This window comes from Chrysemys picta, chromosome 19, assembly GCF_011386835.1.
Source record: "Chrysemys picta bellii isolate R12L10 chromosome 19, ASM1138683v2, whole genome shotgun sequence".
Classification (NCBI taxonomy): Eukaryota; Metazoa; Chordata; order Testudines; family Emydidae; genus Chrysemys; species Chrysemys picta.
Window position 1 is genome coordinate 20423978 of NC_088809.1, and position 14085 is coordinate 20438062.

General features: G+C 47.1%; 1 protein-coding gene across 5 annotated transcripts in view; it reads left to right on the forward strand.

Annotated features, from left to right (window-relative positions):
• Window positions 1-1433: 1433 nt before the first annotated feature.
• RFFL (ring finger and FYVE like domain containing E3 ubiquitin protein ligase) overlaps window positions 1434-14085 on the forward strand; it is a 40988-nt gene continuing 28336 nt past the window's right edge. The window contains exons 1-2 of one of the 5 annotated variants that reach the window (XM_065573004.1): window positions 7353-7565; window positions 11449-11544. The gene's annotated coding sequence lies outside the window, so the exon portion shown is untranslated. Of the gene's footprint in view, window positions 1594-2334; window positions 2472-7352; window positions 7566-11448; window positions 11545-13593; window positions 13798-14085 lie in introns of those variants that run through there. The other 4 variants (XM_065573002.1, XM_065573005.1, XM_005309834.5 and 1 more) reach the window with 4 other exon arrangements.

Consider the following 14085-nt stretch of genomic DNA (forward strand, 5'->3'; position numbering starts at 1 on the left):
CTAATGCTGGCTCCCATTCCTGTTAGCACTGCTGCAGCCAAACTGCTGTTTGACTCAGTAAGGAGTTTTTGTAAATTTCCCCAGAGTACACATTGACTTAAGGTCTTCTATTTTTGTCTGTAGGCAAGTGTCCCTGGTAATGAAAGGGGCAAAGAAACACACAAAACGGATCCGAGAGCTCGATCTAATCGCCCTAAACTGCATGTTTTTCAGAATTTCCCAGGAGGCAGCAGCATTTCTGGGTTTTGCTACCATTAGATTTTGTTTCACTTACCCGTGTGTTGCTACAGTGCTTGTGAGAACCCCAGATCTCCATTCTCGCAGGGATATAATTTAACAAGAAGGTCTACAACACCTCCCATTAACTCAGCCAAGCAACGATTTAATGCAAATAGTCGTCATGCGTGTCTGGTGGAGATACAATGGGCCAAATTCTCTGCTGCTATAAATTGCCACAGCTCCCTTGAAGTCAGTGGAGCTGTTCCAATGTACACCCAGAGCAGGCATGATCTCACTCTTTGCCCCCCGAAAGCCAGAAACAGGAATCTCAATGCATCAAAGAGAAGGAAGAGCAGCTGTGACTCTGGTCAGGATCCGAACCCCTAGCAGGGCTGGGCTTGCGTTCAGATTTATTCCCCTGGTTGAATCCCATGCAGGGGTTCAGACCCTAAGCCAGCTCTTGCTTGGGGTAAAGGGTTGAGCCCAGATCCATGACCACTGGTCAGGGGAGTCAGATCTTAGAGGCAGGTCCTTAGAGCCAGGTCGGGGGGATGATCTTGGAGCCTGGACTCTGCCTGGGGGCATTCAGCTTTGATCCTGAAACAGGGCCCTGCCCAGGGCTATGACGCTCCAGCTAGGTCCTGCCTGGGGGCTCTTGGAGCCCCAGGGTGGGATTTGCAGGGTATGGGGACCCCAGCACCCGGCTCTGTTGTGGGGTGAGGATAGGGTGACCAGGTGGCCCAATATTAGGGGCTTTATTTTATATAAGCAACTATACCCCCTCCCCCCGGAAAAAAATCCTGATTTTTCACACTTGCTATCTGGTTACCCTAGGTGAGGGGACCCGCCCCTGCCTCCCCTGCGGCAGGAGGGGGCGGGGTGCCCGGGGTGGAGGGGGTGACAGGAGGGGGGCGGGGTGCCCAGGGTTTGGGGGGGGGCGGCAGGAGGGGGCGGGGTGCCCGGGGTGGAGGGGGTGACAGGAGGGGGGCGGCAGGAGAGGGGTGGGGTGCCCGGGGTTGGGATTCGAACCGGCGTGCCCAGGGGCTAGTTATTTCCGCCCTGATGGTCTAAAAGCACCACTCCCAGCGTGAGCTGCGCTGTCCCCGCCTCCCCACCAGAGGTCGCTGTGGCGGCGCCGGCTGGCAGGGCCGAGAGGCCGCTCTAGCCCTCCTCTCTGTGGCTGCCGCCGCTCTGGCCCCCGTCTCTTTGGCTGGCTCCGGCCGGGGTGGGCAGTTGTCATAGCGCCGCCGCCGCGCGGGGCGGAGGGGGAGGTTCGGTGCAGCCGCCCGCGCCGTCCCCTTCCCCTCGCCGGAGGGGCGGGCCCGGCCGGCCGATACCGGAGACACCCCCTCCCGGGAGCGAGGGGCAGAGCAGGTGAGGGGGGCGGGGTGCCCGGAGTTTGGGGGGCGGGGGGGCAGGAGGGTGCCCGGGGTTGGGGGGGGGCAAGAGAGAGGCGGGGGGGTGCCCGTGGTGGGGGCGGGCGGCAGGAGAGGGGCGGGGGGTGCCCGTGGTGGGGGCGGGCGGCAGGAGAGGGGCGGGGGGTGCCCGTGGTGGGGGCGGGCGGCAGGAGAGGGGCGGGGGGTGCCCGTGGTGGGGGCGGGCGGCAGGAGAGGGGCGGGGGGGTGCCCGGGGTTGGGGGGGCGGCAGGAGAGAGGCGGGGGGGTGCCCGTGGTGGGGGCGGGCGGCAGGAGAGAGGCGGGGGGGTGCCCGTGGTGGGGGCGGGCGGCAGGAGAGGCGGGGGGGTGCCCGTGGTGGGGGCGGGCGGCAGGAGAGGGGCGGGGTGCCCGGGGTTGGGGGGGGGCAAGAGAGAGGCGGGGGGGTGCCCGGGGTTGGGGGGGCAAGAGAGAGGCGGGGGGGTGCCCGTGGTGGGGGCGGGCGGCAGGAGAGGGGCGGGATGCCCGGGGTTGGGGGGGGCGGCAGGAGAGGGGCGGGGTGGTGCCCGGGGTTGGGGGGGCGGCAGGAGAGGGGCGGGGGGGGTGCCCGTGGTGGGGGCGGGCGGCAGGAGAGGGGGGGGTGCCCGGGGTTGGGGGGCGGCAAGAGAGGGGCGGGGGCGTTGTGTGTGTGTGTTGGGTTATTGGGCTTTGTTCTCTCTAGGGCAGGGGGTGCGGAGAAGGGGGCTGTATTTCTGCAGGGGGGTTGGGGAAGGGTTGGACAGTCCCTTAACAAAGGCTGGTGGGTAAAGGACTGGCTGATTGTGGGGACTGGGAGTTAGGAGCTGCTGTGTTTCTAACCCCTGGCTTCAGTGCTGGCAGGTAAGTCCCGTTCTCTCTCTGTGTGCCTCGCTTTCCCCATATGTCCAATGGCCACAGTGACACTGACCCGCCTCGGAGAGGGTTGTGAGGCTCAGTCATTTACTGTGTGTAAATGCCATCAGACAGTAGAGTGCTGTGTAAGTGTCAAGCGTTGTTATTTTGCCTAAGCTGTTTGCTCTCGTGTGTATTCTATCACGTCCAAAGGGCGCTCGTTTGGTACCATGCCAGTGGCACCAAACGGAGCCAAACTAATTTCTCAATGAATAACTTTACCCTTATAGTTGAAATACCCTCCCTGTTTTTATGTCATAAACAAAATCAGGCAAAAATGAAATATTTCTCTTAACAAAGTGTAAACAATGATGGAAATGTAGCGGGAAGGCATTATCTGTGAGCCAGGTGAAAAGTAAAGGTAGTTTGACTGTTCTTCAGAGGCTTTTTCCTGTAAGCTAAACAAAGTGTTGCCTATGTTGTTGGGGAAGTAATGACATGCCTTGTCAAGGTAGGCTTCTAACAAACATTGCAGTATTTTGTTTAGCTGTAAATAAGTTTGAAAACTCACTCACAGTGCAGTCTGAATTTGTACAGATTAGGCCCTTACGGGGGGAAGGGAGCACGTGCAATCACTTTGCATGTTTTGAACGTTAATGGAAGGACTCTTGCACTTTGTAACAGTTCATGTATCGTAATCTAATGTATCTTTATGATAGCAGAAGGCACTCCAAGACTGTAGAGGTAAGCATGATATAAGAACTTAGATAGCCAGAAAAATTTAGCTTTACAGTTCACAGATTCTAGTAGTGTGCAAGGTGATGTTGTTTAGTCTGCCAAGAGATATGGAAGTGTGTGTCATTTAAGTATTGTTTACTAAGACTCTGCATTGCCACTAACTTTTTTCACAGAATATGTATACGGTATGTCCTAGAGCATGTTGTGCAATTCTTAATTAGATTTTCTCTTTGGAGAACTATTATGCTATGGTGTATTAAGTTGTGTTACTCACTTGGTCTTTCTCACTTGACTGGATCAATAAGGAACTGGACTAAGGGAAATACTTCTCTAGTTTCAGCTCTCCCTTTCATTATGCTGGTGATTGGAAAGTACAGTAATTGTTTATTTAGGATTATCTTTCTGCAGGTTTGAAGGCAGTGGGGTTTCTTTTTCTTCCAATAACTGTACTAACTGCAAATTGATATGGCATAGATGGCTACATTAATCCCTTTTGGTTTTGATTAAAATTTACTCACTATCATAATTTTCACTGGTACCATTTTATTTTGCCAGATCCAAATAAATTGAACCCATAGAAGTATTAGCAGAAGAGTAGTGAGCGTGAACTATCTGTGTTTAAACAATATTTTTATATTATTTCCTGAATGTTCTAGATCAGAGGTTCTCAGCCTATTTACCAGTGTGGGTCACACGTGCAGCTCTCTGTGTTAGGTGGGCTTCATCCACACATAACACAATATACCAGGAGCGGCCAAACTTACTGACCCTCTGAGCTGCATACGATAATCTTCAGAAGTGCGAGAGCCAGAAGACGCACACAACCTGCCCTGTGGGGCGGCACCTGCTGGGCTGTGGGGCTTCTGTCCCAATGCTCCCCCCCAGGCTAAAGTCCTTAACCCCTCCCCATCCCCGGGCCAAAGCCCCTAGTCTCACCACACCACCGCAGGGCAGAAGCCCCGAGCTCACCCTTGCCCAGTCTTGAAGGTGGAGAATGGGTGGGGTGCTTGGGGGGGGGGGGGGGGGGCTCCAGGAGCTGCACTTTAACTGTAAAAGAGCCGCACATGACTCATGAGCATAGTTTGGCCACACCTGCAATATACGCTACCTGTATGGCCTTGAAAATGTCACATGGGCCGCAGCTCTGTGCTGATTGGGCCGTGGGTTAAGAACCCCTGTTCTAGACCCTCACTTCTCTCATATTCAAAATACTATGTCCCTATAACAACTTCTGTGCTCACAATGTTGGTGGTGAGAAGGATTTGTGATTATAGCAGCAAGCTGCCCTATGGATAATCATAACTGGCTTTAATGGAACAACTGGGTCCAATGAAACAAATTGATCCACCTAGATCCATTATCTTGTCTAGCACACTGGCCAGTGCTGGCTGCTTCAGGACGCATCGTGTGAGTGGTTGGGGAACTATCTAACTATAGAGTAGTGTGGTTTGGATATTTCCTCTGTCAGTATTAATCAGACTTTAATGAAATCAAATACATCTTCCACTGTCATTTATGTCTGTAGATAAATGTTTATTTACTCATGCCTTTACTGAGGTGAAATAGACTTAGAATAACTCAGGTTTCCACAAGAGTTACGCCCTTTGAATGGAGTGTCCCTGTACCCTCTCTTCCTATGCTTGCAGGATTAAAAATAAATTTAAGGCAGAAAGCCATGCAATAATATCTGTAAACTATCTGGGGCTTGTTAGCATGCTAGATGCATTTATTTTGTCAATCTAATTCCTTCCTGCCTTCCCTGTCCCAAACCTGTATTCCCTGTCTTTGTTGTTGGCTTTGGAAGTATATGCTTTTAATTTTTGTAGCTAAAGATGTACTGATTACTTGTAATACCGTAGCCTTGTAATTCAACCCACCAAGTTTGTCGGTTTCATTTACTTATAATGACCAGAGGTGCGCAAACTACGGCCCGGGGGCCACATTTGGCCCTTCAGACGTTTTAATCTGGCCCTTGAGCTCCCGATGGGGAGTGGGGTCTGGGGCTTGCCCTGCTCCCCACGTGCCGTGGCTCTGCGTGACTCCTGGAAGCAGCGGCATGTCTCCCCTCTGGCTCCAGGGGCAGCCAGGGGATTCCACACGCTGCCCTGTCCCAAGCACCGGCCCTGCAGCTCCAGTTGACCAGGAACTGTGAGCATTCATGGTCCGCCGTACAATTTCCATACCCAGATGTGGCCCTCGGGCCAAAAAGTTTGCCCACCCCTGACCTAGACTGTAAATTCCTTGGGGACTGGGACTGATTTAAATTTTTGTCCAGTGCCTAAATATTTTGGAAGGAATATTAAATCTAATGTTTCAGGCCTTAAGCTTGCCTCTATAGAGATCATGGTGAAACCTCATATCGAGGCAGGCTATCCTACACCTGTCTACTGTGGGGATCATACACCTTCTTCTGAAGCACCTGGTTAGATTTAAGATTTAGACTTAGAGCTAAACTATGTAAGCCAGGTTTTAACCTATGTAAGAGTGCTCACACACAAAAATGCATTGATTTAACTACATTAGTGCAACATCACACTGTTAGGTACACTAGTGCAACTTGTATGTGTAGATCAAGCCTACGTTGATATTGTCATCCTCTCTTTTCAGTGTCAAAACAATCTGCTCTAAAAACAGTCATTTTACGGCATCAGTAAATCGCTTCTTAATACCATACTAGTCAGTTTTGTGGTTGTTAAAACCACACACTGTAAACATGTGCTAATGAGAGGGTATTTATAGTGCTTTCTGTTTATGTGCAATGATGACATGTTTTGTAGGCTTGCATCATGCATTCATAGTTTTCTTACACCTTCACGTCAATATTCCTTGGGAACTTTTTTCTCTCTAGATAGCGGTGGCTCAGGCTAGCCGCTGAGCAATGGAATTCTTTGGATGGGAGGGGTGGTCAGTAGCAAATTCAAGCTGCATTGTACTGTGCAACTAGTGCATTCTGGTGAAACACAACTGGTAACTCCGCTGTGGTCTCAGTGAGGAGTCCCTCGTATAAAGAGTTGGATTGGTGGACCCTTTGTCCTTTAACTATTTGCAATGAGCTACCTTTATTCGTCGCGTCTCTAATGGGGTCTTCACAGGTACCTGGTTTTGTAATTTTGAACACAAATGGGTCCTGGAGTCCAGAAATAATGTTTTTTTTAAATGATCAGTATCTCTATAATGATAGGAAGATATATGGCTTCTGTGTTTAAACAATTTAGCATTTTTCTCATGTGAATCCAGGGAACTCTTCCCATGTGTGCCTGACATTCTAGGCTAATTGCAGAGATGTGAAATGTGAAGCTTAATAGATTGTTGGAGGTTTTTTTTGGGGGGTGGGGTGGTTAAACAATAATGAAACTGTTAGATGCTTGCAGGGAAACACTGCTGCCTGTGTGTGGACTTTGCACTGGAGAAAGTTTCAATTGTTCCCAAGCAGGGCTAGTTCTAAAATGTCGCTTTTGTGGCTGCTAGTAGCATAGTTGTCTAAATGACTGACTCTCTTGAGGCCATTATACAAGCATTGCAAAATATTTTTGGAAACAGTTTATTTTTCTGATTCAAATAAAGCTTTGTCTTAAATGTCCCTTCCCACTTTATAATCAAAAGCCTAGAAGCTGAGGGAGATCATTCTTATATTTTTTAATTCACAGAATGCTGCAATTCAAAATTCAGGGTCTTCAAACTGGAGGCTGATACTTGCATAGTTCATGCCTTGTAGTTTTTAAAGAAATTGAAAAACTTGTCAGTTGCATGTGATCACTTGTTTGCTTATAAGATCAGTCAGCTTCTGATCTGTGTCGCTTTTTGTGCACAGGGACCTCTGTTACCATAAGTAAGGGCAAGTTTACACTACAAAATTAAGTCAACGTAAGTTACGACGTAATGAAATCACTTTTAGATGTCCACAGTATGCTCCTTGTGTCGGTGGTGCACGTCCTCACTAGCAGTGCTTGCACTGATGCAGAGAGCAGTGCACTGTCTGTAATTACCCCACTGTGCAACTTGCCACCATCTAGCGCAGTGTGTTTTGGGAAGGGTTTGCACTGCTTCTTGGGGGCAAACGAGTCACACAGGGCTGACTGGGAACATGGTGCAGTTTTCTCTAACCCATAATTTTATCTCCATCCCATAATGTTTTGTGCCTCTTTTCAAAAGCCCCACAAACCCACGCATCCTCCATCTGTGTGAGAAGCATGGATCCTGCACAGTTTTTTGTTGTGATGAGCCTGGCGCGCCTGATTCTGCAGTATTTGCAGAGCTGCCAGAGGAGCTACAGGGAATATGATGACTCCTTGGAGGCTAGGTTGCTGTGGGACATAGAAAGAAACAATTCAAGGTGGTTGTTGGATTCACAGAGCAGCTGCAGAGGTAAGAGTACTGGTTCGGAACCTGAAAAACAAGCACTGACTGTTGGGATCACCTTGTTAGGCAGGTATGGGATGACTAGCAGTGTCTGCAGAATTTTCAGATGTGCAAGGTGTGTGTGTGTGTCGCTTTCCCAAGCCCTCCAGTGGAGCGACACCAAAATGAGAGCTGCATTGACCATGGAAAAGCAAGTGGCGACTGCTAGTGATCAGTTGGGAATCAATTTGGAGTAGAGAAATTCACTGTGGGGGTTGCTGTGATGCCAGTGTGCAGGGCCATTAATTGTGTCCTGCCTTGAAGGATTGTGACTTTGGGCAATGTGTAGGACATAGTGGATGATTTTTGTACCAGTGGTGTTCCTGAACTGTGGTGGGGCGATAGATGGCACGTGTATCCCTATTTTGGCACCAGACCACCTTTCCACAGAGTACATCAACAGAAAGGGCTACTTTTCTATGTTTTGCAAGCATTGGGATGTTTTACTGACATAATCGCAGGATGGTAACGGAAGGTGCATGCGTACACATCTTTAAGAACATCGGCTTGTTCAGAAAGCTGCAAGTAGGGACTTTCTTTCCAGACCAGAGGATTACCATTGGGTATGTTGAAATGCCAGTAGTGATCCTGGGAGACCTAGCCTACCCCTTATTCCCATGGCTCATGAAGCCGTACACCAGCCACTTCGACAGCAGCAAGACGCGTTTCACCTACAGGCTCAGCAAGTGCAGAATGACCGTTGAATGCGCCTTCGGCTGTTTGAAAAGCTACTGGTGCTGTCTACTCATGAGATTTGATCTCAGTGGGGAAAAAAAATCCCAATGGTTATAGCTGCCTGCTACGTGCTTCATAATATCTGTGAAGCAAAGGAGGAGAAGTTTCTGCCAGGGTGAAGGGCGGAGGTGGAATGGCTGTTTGCTGATTTTGGGCAGCCAGATACCAGGGCTATAGGAAGAGCTCATCAGGCTATATGGATTAGGGAGTCTTTGAAAGACCATTTAAATAGTGAGCCACAGTAAAGTATGTTGCTGTAGCTGTAGTGTGCCTGGCACTGTTAGGTTTTTTTTTTTTTGCACCCCGGTATAATGAGTGCTCAGTGTGTAGTAATATAACATTGCAAATGAATGTACCTATTGCTATTATCTGCGACTGATGTCAGACCCAACCAGCATTTGTTGTGAACTAATAAAGAGGAATTAAATTTCCATAAATAGACTTTTATTCCAAACCCATGCAAACAGATTTCTAACGGAATGAAACGTTGTAAATACAAGGAAAAGCACCTTTGAAGGGGAAAGAAGAGTCATTTTCATTTCACGAACACATATACACTAACCGTCTCTCTCTCAGGTCAGTGTATGTGTGGCTGTGATTGCCTGTACTCTCCCCCAGGGTGGAGTGATGGGGTAGTGCATCAGCCCTGGATGTCTTGGGAATGTGTGGTATGTGTGTAGGGAGGTCCTGGAATGCAGCTATCTATGGGCTGCAGAGGAAGGCGAGCACAGATCTGTTGAACCTGAAGATCAACAACAGTCTCCAGCATCTCTGTTTGCTGCTTGAGAAGTGCTAGCATCTCCTGCTGCATGTCTCTCTCCTTTTCCTTTGCTTTACTCCTCTCCACTCTATCCCAGTCCATTCTGTCCATGAGGGTGGTCCTCCAAGCCCTGTGCTCAGTATCTGAAGCACCAGAGGGTTGCAGGATCTCTTGAAACATGTCACTACACGTCCTCTTCCTTCTTCTTATCTGACTGAGCCGCTCCACTGGTGTGGATGGAGAGACCCTCAAGGTCACATTTCCAGCTGCAAAAGATACAGTGCACAGAGGTACTATTGAGAGTGTATTCACAAGATAAACGGAAACTTGGTATACTGAACTCACACACAAGTTACATTCTCACTTCTCCTTGGGATTCATAGAGCACAGTGGCTGTTCCAGCCATGGTGAATACAGCCCAAAGGCAGGGGGCGAGTTGGGACAACGGGGATGTGGTAGCTCATGGGCATGACTATATGTGGTTAGGGAAATTGAACTGAATACTGGCACCGTTTTCCACAGGCAGTGGTGATTTTAGCTGAGATCTCACTCCTGCGGGTAACGGAGGGTGAAAGGGAACAGCTCCTGCACGCATCTGTCTGCAGACCGGGACCCTATGCTGTTAGCCTGCATGCTGCAATGGTGCCTGCTGAAGTAATTGCTGAGTGGCATGGGAAAGTGTTCTACTGTGGCAGAAGAAATAAGGCAGCCCCGCCCAGAAGCCTTCAGCAGAGGATTGCAGACTACCTCCAGGAAAGTTTCCTCGAGATCTCTATGGAGGATTCATGGGACATCCCAGTGCACATAAACTATTGTGCAGGGCCCCCTCAGCTTAATTGTACAAGGGAGTGAGAAGCAGATAACCAATAGAGGCAAAGTTGCTATTTCACTACCTGTTCAAGCATGATTTAAAAGAGTAAATGAACAGATGTCCCTGCAGTTTCAAAGCAAACTGCCCACTTACGAGAGGTTCCTTCCCCTGCATTAGGCTCACCTATGCTGGACTGTAGGGACTGGTTCGACTGCTCTGGAATAAACAGGTCCTGGCTCGCTGTACCACTGGATCCCCCGGTCACCTGTCCCCCATACTACTCCTCCCTCGTCCAACACCACCTCCTCACTATTCACTTCAGGGGCCTGTGACTCTGACTCCTCTGAAGTACCACGGGGCTCTTGGGGGTGGTCTCTGCCGAGGATGGCATGCAGCTCTTTGTACCACCAGAGCAGCTGTTAGCGTCCCTTGCCTTCTGGTAGGCCTGCCTCAGCTCCTTGGCTTTCACATGGTACTGCTACGGGACCCTCTTTTAGCCCTTCTCCCTCATGCCCTGAGTGGTCTGCTCGTAGATATGGACGTTTCTACCGCTGGATCGTAGCTGTGCCTCCACAGCCTCTTTTCCCCACAGACATGGGAGATCCACCACCTCCTGTGTACTCCAGGCAGGAGCACGTCTGCAGTGTGTAACCAGCGTGGTCAGCTGGACAGTTGCTAGGTGAGCTGTCCATGCTGAGCAAACAGAAAATGGAATTTCAAAAACTTGTGAGCATTTAGAGTGGAGGGGTGTGTACCTGTGTACCTGGCTGCTGGGCAACAAAGTTCAAAATGGTGACCCCGGTGGTCACAGTAGGGCATTGTGGGACACCTCCCAGAGGCCACTAAAATCGACATAAGCAATGCAGGGTTTACACTGACACTGCGTCGACCTAAGTATGTCAACCTAAGCACTATGCCTATCGGGGAGGTGGAGTTATTAAGTTGGCGTAGCGGGCGAGTTACATCAGCATTAGCGACATTTTAGTGTAGAGGCTTGTAGAGTTAGGTCAACATAAGCTGCCTTATGCCAACCTAACTCTGTAATGTAGATCAGACCTAACCCTATTTATTATAGAGACTTCTGTTACACAGAGGAGAACTGCAAGACTCTGGATGCAGGCACTTTTACAAAAAGCAACTTACCCTTCTAACTTGCTTTACTATTTTTGTATTTATGCCAAGACTTTTCCCCTCCCCATCTATCTTTTTTTCTTCTGTTTAATCATTGAAAGCTCAGAATCCCGTGTATGACATCACTATATTGCCATGAAAATTACACCAGTCATTAAATCAGTATTGTGACCTCCTTCTAGGATGAAGTGAGAAATGGCTAAAATGTGTTCTTAAATTTACTTGCCACTGATGCTATTAAATATATTGGCGCTCTAAAGTGAATTGAAATATTTTAAAAATACATACAAAACTGTAAGATGTCAAAATGTAAGTAATTATGTATATTGAAATATTACAAATTTATGCATTTTGGAGCAAAATACTTGAAAATAACTCTTTTTTTTTTTGGGTGCTCCCACCCCGGCTTTCAGATATCCTTGTCCAGTGCTACGGTTGATGCTGGTAACACCTTAAAGCTGTGTAAAGAATGGCTTTTACCTGATTGTTGTAGAGATACTGATGTTTTAGTGAGTAAAAATCTCTTCGTAATGTAAGTCTGTGTGTTTTACAAATTTGAGATCTCAAAAATAGCATATTTGATACTATTTATGCATTTCCATTCTCCTGACTCTCGTCCATTGCTTTACATGTAAGATCGCCCTTTCCACCAGTGACAACATTTTAAGTGATTACATGTCCTATGACATTTCCAGAACTGCAAGCCCTTAGAGAGGTGTGCATTCTTATCCTGATGGCTGCATGTTTCTTCTATGTTTAATTCCCAAATAAATGTATGTTTTCAATGTGAAGATCCATCTTCGTGTAAATGGGCAATTCTTAATGAGCCATCAAGTTCAGAAACTAGAAGTCAGACTGGATATAAATGAATTTGATGTTAAAAGGCTGTTTGACTAAAAAGACAACATAATATAGTGCTTTTTAATGTTAGAACTGTCCTCTGTTTCTTGTGTTAGGATGCCAGATAATAACAGCTGTCATTTCTGACCCACCACAGAATGCTGCCTGTGCACAGGAAGAGATTAAATTGACATCTTTAGTTGTTTTAGAATCGCATGAATAAGCACACTGGGTCAGTCAAAAGTTATGTTTACAAGAGCGAGAGAGATTTTCCCAAGAGTGAGAGAAAACAAGATAGATCAACTCCTTCCAACTTTCATGATATTTGGTGGTTTTCTTCAAGCCCCAATTCCAGGAATCATATTATTATTTGACAATCTCAGCAGTTGTATCCCCTTCCTCCCCAAAAAATCAGCTTTCAGGGTTGCCAGGAAGAACTTGAAAATGTAACTCAAGAGTACCCTAAAGGTTTAAGAACCAGAAGACAAATAAAACTCCACAGATTTTTTTTTTTAATCTCATTATTTTTAAGCCACTCATGATTTTGAGGGCAGGGGATGTTATTTATGATTTTTGAATGTCTGGAGTTAGCAGTACTATATCAGGTTGGAAGTAAAATATGAACCTGTTCTGCCTAATGACTTGGACCATATATGAGGGATTTACTCTCCATGATATAGGTCTGGAATCTCATTGATGTTGGTTATTGTGGGACAGTTGAAGTGATCAATAGCTACTATCCTCTGTTTCTTTTTAAGAATTGTTGGTGTGGCTTTTCAATAACTTGGCATGGTGACTTAAGCCGGTTTGTCAAATTTATGTTATTTACTGGACATGCCTCTATGCATGCATCTTGTATAACCAACCACTGTAATATTGAAATACAATTTTGAATTGTATTACTAGAAAGCTGAGAGATTCAGCTCTGTAATGGATAGTGATGTAAATGTCATACATCTCCTACAAGCCCTAGTGACTTATATCAGACATCATATTCAATCCTCTTGGGGGTTTTTCTAGCAATTGTCCAAAACTGAACAGAGCAAATCTTGGACTTCAAACAGTTCAGTGCTAAATGGATATTGTTTTTGGAGCTATAATGATATTTATTATTTAAAAAGAGCACATATAGAGCACAGCTTCAGAGTGTTTGCAGTCTTTTACTCATACAGCATTCCTTTATGGAGGCAAGTATTTTCATTCCTACTTTATAGATGAGAAAACTGAGGGTACGTTTATAATACAGGGACTATACCAGGATAGCTATGGTGCTGTAGCTATGTTGACATAGCTCTATAGTGTAGACACTGCCTATACCACAGACAGAAGGGTTTTTTCTGTCGTTGTAGGAACATCACCTCCCCGAACAACTGTAGCTAGGTTGATGGAAGCATTCTTCCGTTGACCTAGTTATGTCTACACTGGAGGTTAGGTTGGCATAACTGTAGTGCACAGGAGTATACATTTTTCACACCCATGAGTGATGTAGCTATGTCAACCTAATTTGTAAGTGTAGACCAGGCCTGGTCTACAAAGGTTAATTCATTTGCCAAGACCACAAAGGGTATTGGAGTTAAAATCAGAACTAGCATGCAGGATTTCCTGTCTTTTAGTACTATGGTCTGTCTACTATACCCAGCTTTCTTACCTGTTGTACACTTTTTAAAAAAAGGCATATTATGCATTATCTGAAAACTCAATTTTTCCAACCATTTTAGATGCTGTGAAGTAGACTCTGCTCTCTATGGGCTTGTCTACACTATCCGCCGGATCAGCGGGCAGCGATCGATCCAGCGGGGGTCGATTTATCATGTCTAGTATAGTATAGACGCGATAAATCGACTGCTGAGCGCTCTCCCGTCTGTTCGTAATCCACCAGAATGAGCGCAAGCGGAGTCGACAGGGGAGTGTCAGACACCGCGGTAAGTAGATCTAAGTACATTGACTTCAGCTATGCTATGCACGCAGCTGAAGTTGCGTATCTTAGATCGACCCTTCGTGGTACTGTAGACAAGCCCTGTGTGTCATACTGAATGAGTAGGTGTTTAGTTTGCATTTCCCTTTCCCTTTGCATTTCAGAGCCAGTTTGGGTATGATTTTCAGGTTTATCTTGAATAAAACTAGTTTAGCAACAGGTTTGCTGTATTTGTAAATAACTAGTATTGTATCTACAATACTTTGTCCCTCTAATTAAAACTGTGTGCATATAT